At 39.4% G+C, this 9,766-nt stretch overlaps 1 protein-coding gene and 1 pseudogene across 1 annotated transcript in view; both read right to left on the minus strand.

The window, feature by feature from the left end:
• Positions 1–2,597, minus strand: part of LOC107655138 (beta-parvin-like) — a 21,440-nt gene extending 18,843 nt beyond the window's left edge. The window contains exon 1 of the mRNA XM_016442558.1: positions 2,343–2,597. The gene's annotated coding sequence lies outside the window, so the exon portion shown is untranslated. The remainder of the gene's footprint in view (positions 1–2,342) is intronic.
• A 186-nt stretch (positions 2,598–2,783) lies between these two features.
• LOC107655128 (histone deacetylase 10-like) overlaps positions 2,784–9,766 on the minus strand; it is a 14,244-nt pseudogene continuing 7,261 nt past the window's right edge.

The following is a 9,766-nucleotide window of genomic DNA, read 5'->3' on the forward strand; positions in this document are numbered from 1 at the left end:
CGACCCTTATCCAGCAGCTCTTGTAGAAATGACAGCACCTCTGCCAATTTGGAAGTGAGAGGGTCTTTGCCATGGTTTAGACACCAGGCGGAGAAAAAAGACCACTTTAAGGCATAGAGGCGTCTCGTAGACGGAGCTCTAGCCTCCGAAATTGTGTTTAAGACTCGCTCTGGGAGGCACGAAGGCTCCCGTCGAGCGGCCAGAGGTGCAGGGCCCATAGGTCGGGCCGAGGATGCCATAATGTCCCGTTCGCTTGAGAGAGGAGATCCCGTCTCAGTGGAACAGGCCAAGGGGCCGCTATCAGTAGCTGAGTCAGCTCTGATAGCCACAGCTGGTTCATCCACAGGGGGGCTACCATGAGAACCCTGTGTTCTTGTTCCCTCCCTCGCCTGATTACCTGTGGGATCAGAGCGATCAGGGGAAAAGCATAGAGAAGGAGGTTGGGCCAATCGTGGGCCAACGCATCCCTGGTCTTTGAGAAATAGATTGGGCAGTGAGAGTTGTCTTCTGAGGCGAAGAGGTCCACCTCGGCTTCGCTGAAGATCTCCCAGATCCTCTGAACCGTCTGCGGATGGAGCGTCCACTCCCCTGAGGGGACATTGCTCCTTGATAACATGTCCGCTTCTTGGTTCAATTTGCCCGGTATATGTGCTGCTCTCAGCGAGCGTAGGTTGAGTTGAGCCCATTCCAGGAGGCGCTCTACCAGAGTGAAGAGGCGCTTCGAGGAGAGGCCTCCCCGGCGATTTATGTAGGACACCACGGACCTGTCCGTTTAGGACTGGCAGGAATAACTGACAGGCTCGACATACTGCTAGCATTTCCAGGCAGTTGATGTGGAAGCCTTTTTCCGCCATCGACCAGTGGCCGAAGGTTGGTATGTCCTCGCACAGCGCCCCCCACCCTGAGTTGGAGGCGTCTGTCATTGGAGGCGTCAACTGTCCTTCTGTGAACCATCCCCATGGCCACGCCCTGTTCCATCCAACGGGAGTTCTTGGAGTTCTTCAGGGCCGATCCACGGCTCCTTTTGCCAGCAAATTCATCACCTCTGAGCGCAGGACACCTTGCTCTGCACGAAGGTGGGGACCACGCCGCTGAAGCGCGGGGGTCTTAGAGCGAATTGGAGTGAATATCCTCGCTTTATTATGCCCATAACTCATTCAGACACCCCGGGGATGGCCTGCCAAGCCTCAGCCCGCGTGACGAGGGGTTGAATTAACTCGGGTGACTGGCCGCATGGGGGCAGAACACATACGAGTGATGGAAGAGGAAGTTTGCTCTCTTTTTGAAAATGTTTGTGTTTTATTATTTTTCCCGCTATCACAGCGGTCGGATGCTTGGGTGCATGAACGAGCCCGTTGTTTGCACAAAACACATTTCCCTCTGTACCCGGAGCTGAATGGGGGTCCAGGCCAGACTCGGAGGATGCAAGGATTTTGGCCTGGAAGACCTGGAGGCCCGCCATAGAATGAAGCGCCGAAGCCGCCTGTCCAGCTGAGGTGTAGGAGCGTCCAGCGAGAGCTGAAGTGGTCCTACACGGCTTAGATGGGGTGAGCGGCCTTCACTCTCCAGCCGATGGCCGTGGGCTGGCAGAGATGCGCGGCCACTGACTCATCTAGGGGAGGCGGCTTATCGTACCCCTTTTCTTCAGCGCCGTCGATGGAGGTGAGGGCGGATGAAGAGGCAGTACGGAGGCGGGCGGAGTATGGAGCATGCCACGATCTGGTGAGCTCGTCGTGAACCTCCGGGAAGAATGGAGAGGTACGCTGACGAGGGACCTGTCGGCGCCCCGGCAGGAACCATTCATCCAGACGGCTGCAAGATGGCTCCTCTGGAGGGGACCACTCTAAACCCAGATCTTCGACCGCCTTGGAGAGGATACGGAGAAGCTCGGTATCCGTCCCATCTTTGGTGGCGCTGGGCGCGGACGATGGCGAGGGGGTGGGGTCATTCACCGAGCCCAACAGCTCCTCTGCATCCGATGCTGCCAATGACATGCTGTCATCAAGCAGCTCGTCCTCACTTCACCCAAATGAGATCAGGTCGCTCGCACCAGCAGAGGGACGCTGATCAGACCGGGAGAAAAGGACGGGGGAATACTCTCTCTGCGGCGAGAGCGAGGCACGCGGGATCTGGGCCGGCGTGAGCTTGCTCGTAGCCGATCGCTCGACCCCTTTGCCCCGCTGTTTTTTCCTCACAGGTCCCTGGGAGGAAGGAAACGGGAGGGCGTGGGGCACTGCGTGAATGAAATAGGCTTCAGTTCAGGAGAAAAAAGGCTTTTTTCCCATATGCGTCTAGCAGACGCAGTACGAGTGAAGTATCGAAAGAGAACTTTGCATACTTACCCTTTGCTCTGGGTGTGATGAAGAATTGAACAGAAAGCAGCACCGAGGTAGTGTCATATAAGTTAAAAAAAAAAAGGAAGTATGAGCAAATTTTCACTGTGGATATATTCTGAGTCAGGCATAGTCATATCTGGAAAAGTGCTGTAACATCTTGAGCCACACCCTTACAGTCAGTCATAGAAAGAAACTAAACACACACACAACACACATCACCTAGCTAAGACATCTATTGTTATTATATAAAGCTAGTCATAATTATTAACCCTAAAAGACAACTTTCTGCATCTAAAAAAAATATTGATCTATTTACATTTATTCATTTAGCAGACGCTTTTATCCAAATGAGGAAAACAAGCGGTTTATAATACATAATTCAAAATGTATAACATTTATAATTTTGCTTACGTCCTCAAATGGAGGTTTTGTCAGATTTAGCTCACTTCTAACTAAACAAACCTTATACAAGCAACAAGGTCAAACATTTTTAATGCCATACAAAATTTACAAAATAAAAAAAAGTGACTATTTTCCATAACTGAACATCAAAACGCAGTTCGTTCAACGTTCCAGAGGTTTCCATCAGCTTTCCGAAACTGCACAAACAAAAAGTAATTATTAATTTATTCATGATAAATAGATAAATATATGTGATGTATGTTTCGCAAAACTGCTCAATTACATGCTCCATAAAATATTTTAGTGAACTGTGGTATCAGTACCTGTGCACCGCAGCAGACCCTAACACTCCTGCACCAAACTCCAGCGTTTCTGCAGCCTCTGTCTCTGCTTTTCCATCATCTGAACATCTTCAGGTTTGGGAGCTCCCAGGGGCCCGAGTGGAGGGACAGGGGCCCCAGAGAGGGCAGAGACCGTAACCGCCAGCAGATCTTGGTCACAGGCCTGAAGAATTGCGGGTATGGCGATTTACTAGTAGCAAGCAACTCTCATACAGAAGATTAAGACAAGTAAAATGAAATAAACAATACACAAAACAAATAAATTAATTAATATAAAATAAATACAAAATACATTTAAATAAATAAATCCATTTAAAACAAATAAATGCATAGATTAAAAAATAAATATTGTAAATAAATACATGTAAAATAAATCAATACATTTAAAATAAATAGTTTTTAAAACAAATAAGCTATGTAAATACATTAAAAAATAAAACATTTTAAAACTATTAGTAAAATAAATAAATGTAAAATAAACACATACATTTAAAATGAATAAATATGAATACATTTAAATAAACAATACATAAATATATTGAAGACAAATAAATACATTTAAAATAAACTATTTAAAACAAATACATTAATGTAAAATAAACACAAATACATTTAACACAAATAAATACATTTAAATAAACACATTTGAAATGAATTAACTAAAAATCAATAAAAGAATACATTAAAAAAAAAAAAAGTAATGTATTTTATGGAATGGTTTTATAAAATATATAAAAAACTGAGTCTGACCTGCAGTAGGGTAAGCGTCCGGCCCTCTGCCAGGCCTTGGAGCAGACTGGTCAGGTGACCCCAGACTGGTGCCAGATGAGTCTTTACCCCACTGTCTCCAACAACCCCCAACCCCCAACACCAGCCCGGGGTTAAACTCATATGCCAGAGGGAGGATCAGACTCACAACCGCCTGCATAAATCCTGCCATGAATCTCTCACCCTGAAGACGAGCAGGAAGAGGAAGTGACATCACAGAAATAAGACAAAATCCGAGACAATATCAGATGTGATCGCACACCTCTCTCAGACACAAGGACAAACGGTTCACGCACTTCTCTTCAGTTTCTTCAGCACAGATTTGGACTAGAAACACCTTCCTGAAGAGAGAGACACCCAATGTGGTGAAGGCAAGCCGATCATGTGATTTTTAAATAACTTAAAATTAAAACGAAAACTGAAAATATAAAAATAAAAGCTAATTCTAATTTTTAATAAAAAATATAATAGTACATAAATGCTACTAAAAAAGCAAAAAAATATTTAGAATTATTTTTAAATAATATTTAAAAATAAGTGTAATACTAACATAATTAAAATAATCTTTTTCAGAAAAAGCTAAAAAAAAAATTATATTTTTCCTAAAAATAAATGTAATACTAAAATTATTTCTTTAAATACTAACTTTATGCATATTATAATAAAAAAAAATTTTTTTACAACTTTTTTTTCTAAAAGAAAAATTCAGCTCTTCCCTTTATACGACAAACAAAAAAACACAAAAATATATGTAATAACTGGCTCACCCATCATTAGTTTTATTCTCCAAAATAAACGACTAGCACCCTTCATCAAACACACAAGGCACTGTATCACATAACAGTTAATTATTGATCTGATCAAGTTGATTTTAAGCTAATTCTTCTGTTAGTCTAAGAAATGTCGTACCGTTCAGCAAGGCCCATCAGTGCGTGTTGATAAGCACAGCGTACGGACAAACTCAAGTCAGACACCACGATGCATCCATTACGCACCTGATGAAGCGTTACAGTCCGTTACCAAACACTACACACAAAAATAAACACCTGAATCCTGTTATCACGTCCTCACCTCTTTATTCATCATTTGGTCAAGAACTGAAATTATATTTCCAAGAGGCTGGAGGATGTTTTGGTCCGTTACATCTTGGAAATGTTTATTTATTTCCAGTTAGTAATTTTAGTGCTTCAACTTATTAGTTCAACTTATTAGTTGCCAAGGCAACATTTCTAATTTTCATTTAGTTTAAGTTTTTCAACTAATATTTATATTTTATTTCAGCTGTATTTTAATAAACAAAACCATTTTTAATAGTTCTGATTTTAGTTAACGATAATAACTCTTTTGAAGGCAATTGGTAATAGATTTAAAGATGTAGTGACATTTAAATTAGTTTTTATTTAAATTTCATTTTAACATTTGACAGCTACATTTTATTATGTTCATATTAACGCTTCCTCCAGTGAAAAATCCTGTTGTCCTCTCTCATCAAAATCTACCAAAATATTTGTTTAGATCAGTTTCGGACGGTTTTCACTAATAAATGGTGCTTGATCTGAGCATATTTCTCTCCTTATCCAGACGAGAAACATTTTCACTGGAGTAAGCATTGTTATGTATTATGGATTCATATTTTGGTAAGAAGCGACGGTTTAAAGTTAAAAAGTCTTGATGATGGATTTGTTTCTTACAAACATGCAGCTTTTCGCTATGGACCGGACTCGTGTGGATTATTGTGATGTTTTGATCAGCTGTTTGGACTCTCATTCTGACGGCACCCATTCACTGCAGAGGATCCATTGCTGAGCAAGTCATATAATGCTACATTTCTCCAAATCTGTTCTGATGAAGAAACAAACTCGTCTACATCTACTTGGATGGCCTGCGAGTGAGTAAATTCTCACTAATTTTCATTTTTGAGCAGTTTCTTCAAACAGGATCCAGAATAGAAAATCTCAGGTCAGGAGCTCAGACAATCACAGATTTAAAAAGAGTCTCTTACTTCTGGGTCCCCGATGGCTGAATCAAAACCAGCACTGACCAAAACCAGCTCTGGGTCAAACTGAAAGAGAAAAGAAATGTGCATTAGCTTGACTTAGACACTCAGAAAACAGTCTAATGGCCTAAAGGTTGTTCTCGTGCGGCAGGTACCTCATACGCCACGGGTAAAAGAACATGGAAGAAAGCAGCCAGATAGTCGCTGTTCGTCATGCCCACCTGCAGGAAACAAGCACAGCATAGAAACTATGTGGCAAAATCTTTGTTAAATATTATTTTAGTTGATCTGCTTTTAAAAAATAATATATTTTTATTGTAACCAGTGAGAATGGGTGATTAAATGTTGAATTGATTGGCATGCACTGCTGGTATGAAACACACATTTATGACAGAGTTTGATGGTTTCTGAGCATTGATTCAGCTTTCACTCGCTTGTTCCAGGGGAGGTTCATGTTAAAACCGGATCCTTTGCCTTTCCCAACGCTGGAGTAGTCTGACTCAGGGAGATTGGGCCAGAAGGTCTGGTGCTCGTAACATGAGAGCACACTAGGAAATAAACAAACATTGAGTGCTCATACTAAGGAAAAATGGATGTGCTATGGACATAAATGATTTCTCAATCTGCACAGCTCATTGAGGAGATGTCTTCAATTTTTTAGAGTTTTTATCTAGTGGATGATAAAACAGGTGAGAAAAATCTAATTTAAATAATTTAATAAAAAATAAATAATTTAATCATTTAATAAAATACTACATTTTAATTTATAAAATAAAATTTAAAAAATAATACAACAAAATGTTAAATAAAATAATAAAATACAATTAAATAAAATCTTTCATAGGCAAAGGTCTCTCACATTTTCTTCAGAAAATTGAGACATCTAGGCTTGTAAACAATCTTGTTCATCAGAAGGAAGATGGACTCACCTTGGGTCCTCTTCACAACACAGTACTGGACACGCTGTCCATGGTGGACGTCCCAGTCCACAATCAAAACCCTGGAAAGATCCACAAGCTCAAACTCATCTGTATGACAAACGGAAGATCTTATGCAAAACCTGTAATATTGAGTTCTCCTTCAGTGAGTATTTCAGGTGTAAATTAGTGTTTGTTGTACAGCCGTGCAGGATGTTACACCCCTTCACCTGTTCAGGTTGTAGGTCTTCTTAGCATAAAGCGCAGCGATGGCCACATTATTAAACACACAGAAACCGTTCGCAGCGGAGTGCTGACTGTGGTGTCCTGGAGGCCTGAAGGTCACAAAAAGAGAAAAGAGGAAAGTGAACAAAAATGAGTTACTAAAAAATAGGGATTAACATATTGTGTTGTCCACTGACCAATATGAATATGGATTGCTTTTCTATTTAAGTGTCCATTAACAAACATGCAGAAGTGATGACTACTTATTTCGTTTTTTTAACAGAATAAAATCCATTCAAATCATTCATTAATTACAAATATTTTATTTTACAAATAGTACATTTTTATAAATGTTCTTATCTATCTTATAATAATAAATATTTAAATGTTTTTAAATAAAAAAAATTACTACATTTGAATATTAAATTCACTATTAAATTAAAATGCTGAATGTCAATTTTATTAAATAATAATATTTAATTTTAACAATTAAATATTCTTAGTACTACTAGTAATAATAATCTTATAATAATAATAATAATAATAATGTATTATTAAATGAATACATTATTAATATTGTTAATACTAAAATAACAATAATTCATTCATTTTTAAATTAATGCTAAGTTTAAATGTAATTTAATACTATTAGTTTTTAATATTAACATAACTACATATTGTTAATAATAATAAAAATAGTATGAAATCAAAATATTAAATGTATACATTACTAATATTTTTAATACTAACAATAACAACAATATGAATACATAATTAAATGTATTATTAAATTAAAATGTTACATTCAAGCTGTATTACATATTACTAATATTTAATATGAATAATTATTGTAAATAATAATAATAAATATTTAAATTAAGATCATTACATGTAAATATTATGATATATTATTTATATTGTTAATAACAACAACAATAATGTTTTATTTTTAGTTTCACTTTCATTTTAGTTTACTTTAAGTTTCAGACTAAACTTAGGGTAGTCCTGCCTTAAACTCACAGAACCGGCGAAGCAACATATTGCAGATCTGTTTAGCGTTGAGTGGGTAAGACATTACACACTTCACCTTTAAGCAGGTGGTCTTCTTGACGGGCATCTCGGTGACACCCTGCTCATTTATTTCCAATCCCGAAAGCAGCAGCTGTTGGTCACCTGACCAGTGCCATGCCGTTCCTGACCTCTCTCTTCATCACGCTGTCCACCAGCTGCAGTGTGGCGCCCACGGCCAGCGTAGCACAGTGATAGATGTTCTGCGGTCACATGAGAGACTGAGTTCGGAAGCATTCACGTCTGCAGTCACCCGAACCCAACAAGCATCAAAGATCTGGACTTACCTGATGGAAATAGACGTCGTTGTACTGCTTCGAAAACGCCATCAGCTCTTCCACGCTCATTCTGGGAGTCTGTTTAACGGCCTCCAGATATTCCTCACTAAAGTAAACACAAAAGATTTTGAAACCAAACTCAATCACATAGCAATAGAAATGGGGCCTGGTTTAAGTTCACATGCCAAAACTCGAAAACCTGTGTGCCAGTAAAATCTCCTGCTCGGTGGCCAGGCGGACCGGCACCTGTTTGCACCGCTCTGCCACGCCGTGAGTCTTCACGCTTCATAAGACACGGTCAACCGCTCAGGCACCTCGATCTCACAGACGGGACTGGACAGAGCAATAAAAAATAGATTCATGTGAAAATAAAAAACAGACAACGTCGATCCTTTGAGAAGAGTTTTGAGAGATTTTGACAGAATCTGCCAAGCAAGCAAAAAAAAAAATCAGCTGATTTAATCAGTCTATCAGATTAAGCAAATGTAGTAAATCAGTGATAGTGGTATTAGTAACTAATACAATTTTATAATTAGGGTTGAAAAAAGGTGGAAAATTTTAATTTTGGAAACTTTCCAGGATTTTTTTTTAATATTCCAGGGATTTTTGGAAAGTTTCCGGAAATTTACCGGAAATTTTCCACCCCTTTGCAACCCTATTTATAATTGACTTAAAGGTGGGGTAAGCGATTTTTCAAAAACGCTTTAGAAAACTGATTCGGCCGACTAGCAAAACAAACTTGTAGCCAATCAGCAGTAAGGGGCGTGTCTACTCATGATGTGGAGGAGAGAGCGTTCAGTGCACAGGACATACATTAGCGAGACGAGCGACAGAAAGATAGAGATGGCAGATAAAAAACAAAAGAGGAAAACGTCTGCGGAACAAACAAAGGCTTAAGGCAAGAAGTAGGACCCGTGTAAATATCGGATCAGCTTTCCAGCGCTGGAGAGAACTCAAGGAGCGGAAGGCCTGCGATCGGATGCTGAGGTTGCTTTGTTTCTTCTCGATAGGTGAGTAACACCGTGTCTACACCCAGGCCGCACCGCAACAGCTAAAGTCTGTCTACACTGGACGCGACAACGTGACCGTTGAAAATCATTTGAAATTTGTGTCAATACGTCATGAATAGAACGCGGCAGCAGTTTTCTGTCGGGGATTTGTCATGTCGTGCTGCGCTGCATCCAATGTAGACCATAGATATTTATATATATTTATTTTTATTTATTTATTTAGTCATTTAGCAGACGCTTTTATCCAAAGCGACTTACAAATGAGGACAATAAAAGCAGTCAAAACTAACAAAAGAGCAACAATATATAAGTGCAAATGACAAGTCTCGGTTAGCCTAACACAGTACACGTAGCAAGGTGTATATTATATATATATATATATATATATATATATATATATATATATACATATATACATATATACA

Source organism: Sinocyclocheilus anshuiensis, unplaced genomic scaffold, assembly GCF_001515605.1.
Source record: "Sinocyclocheilus anshuiensis isolate Anshui unplaced genomic scaffold, SAMN03320099.WGS_v1.1 scaffold779, whole genome shotgun sequence".
In the NCBI taxonomy this organism is placed as follows: Eukaryota; Metazoa; Chordata; class Actinopteri; order Cypriniformes; family Cyprinidae; genus Sinocyclocheilus; species Sinocyclocheilus anshuiensis.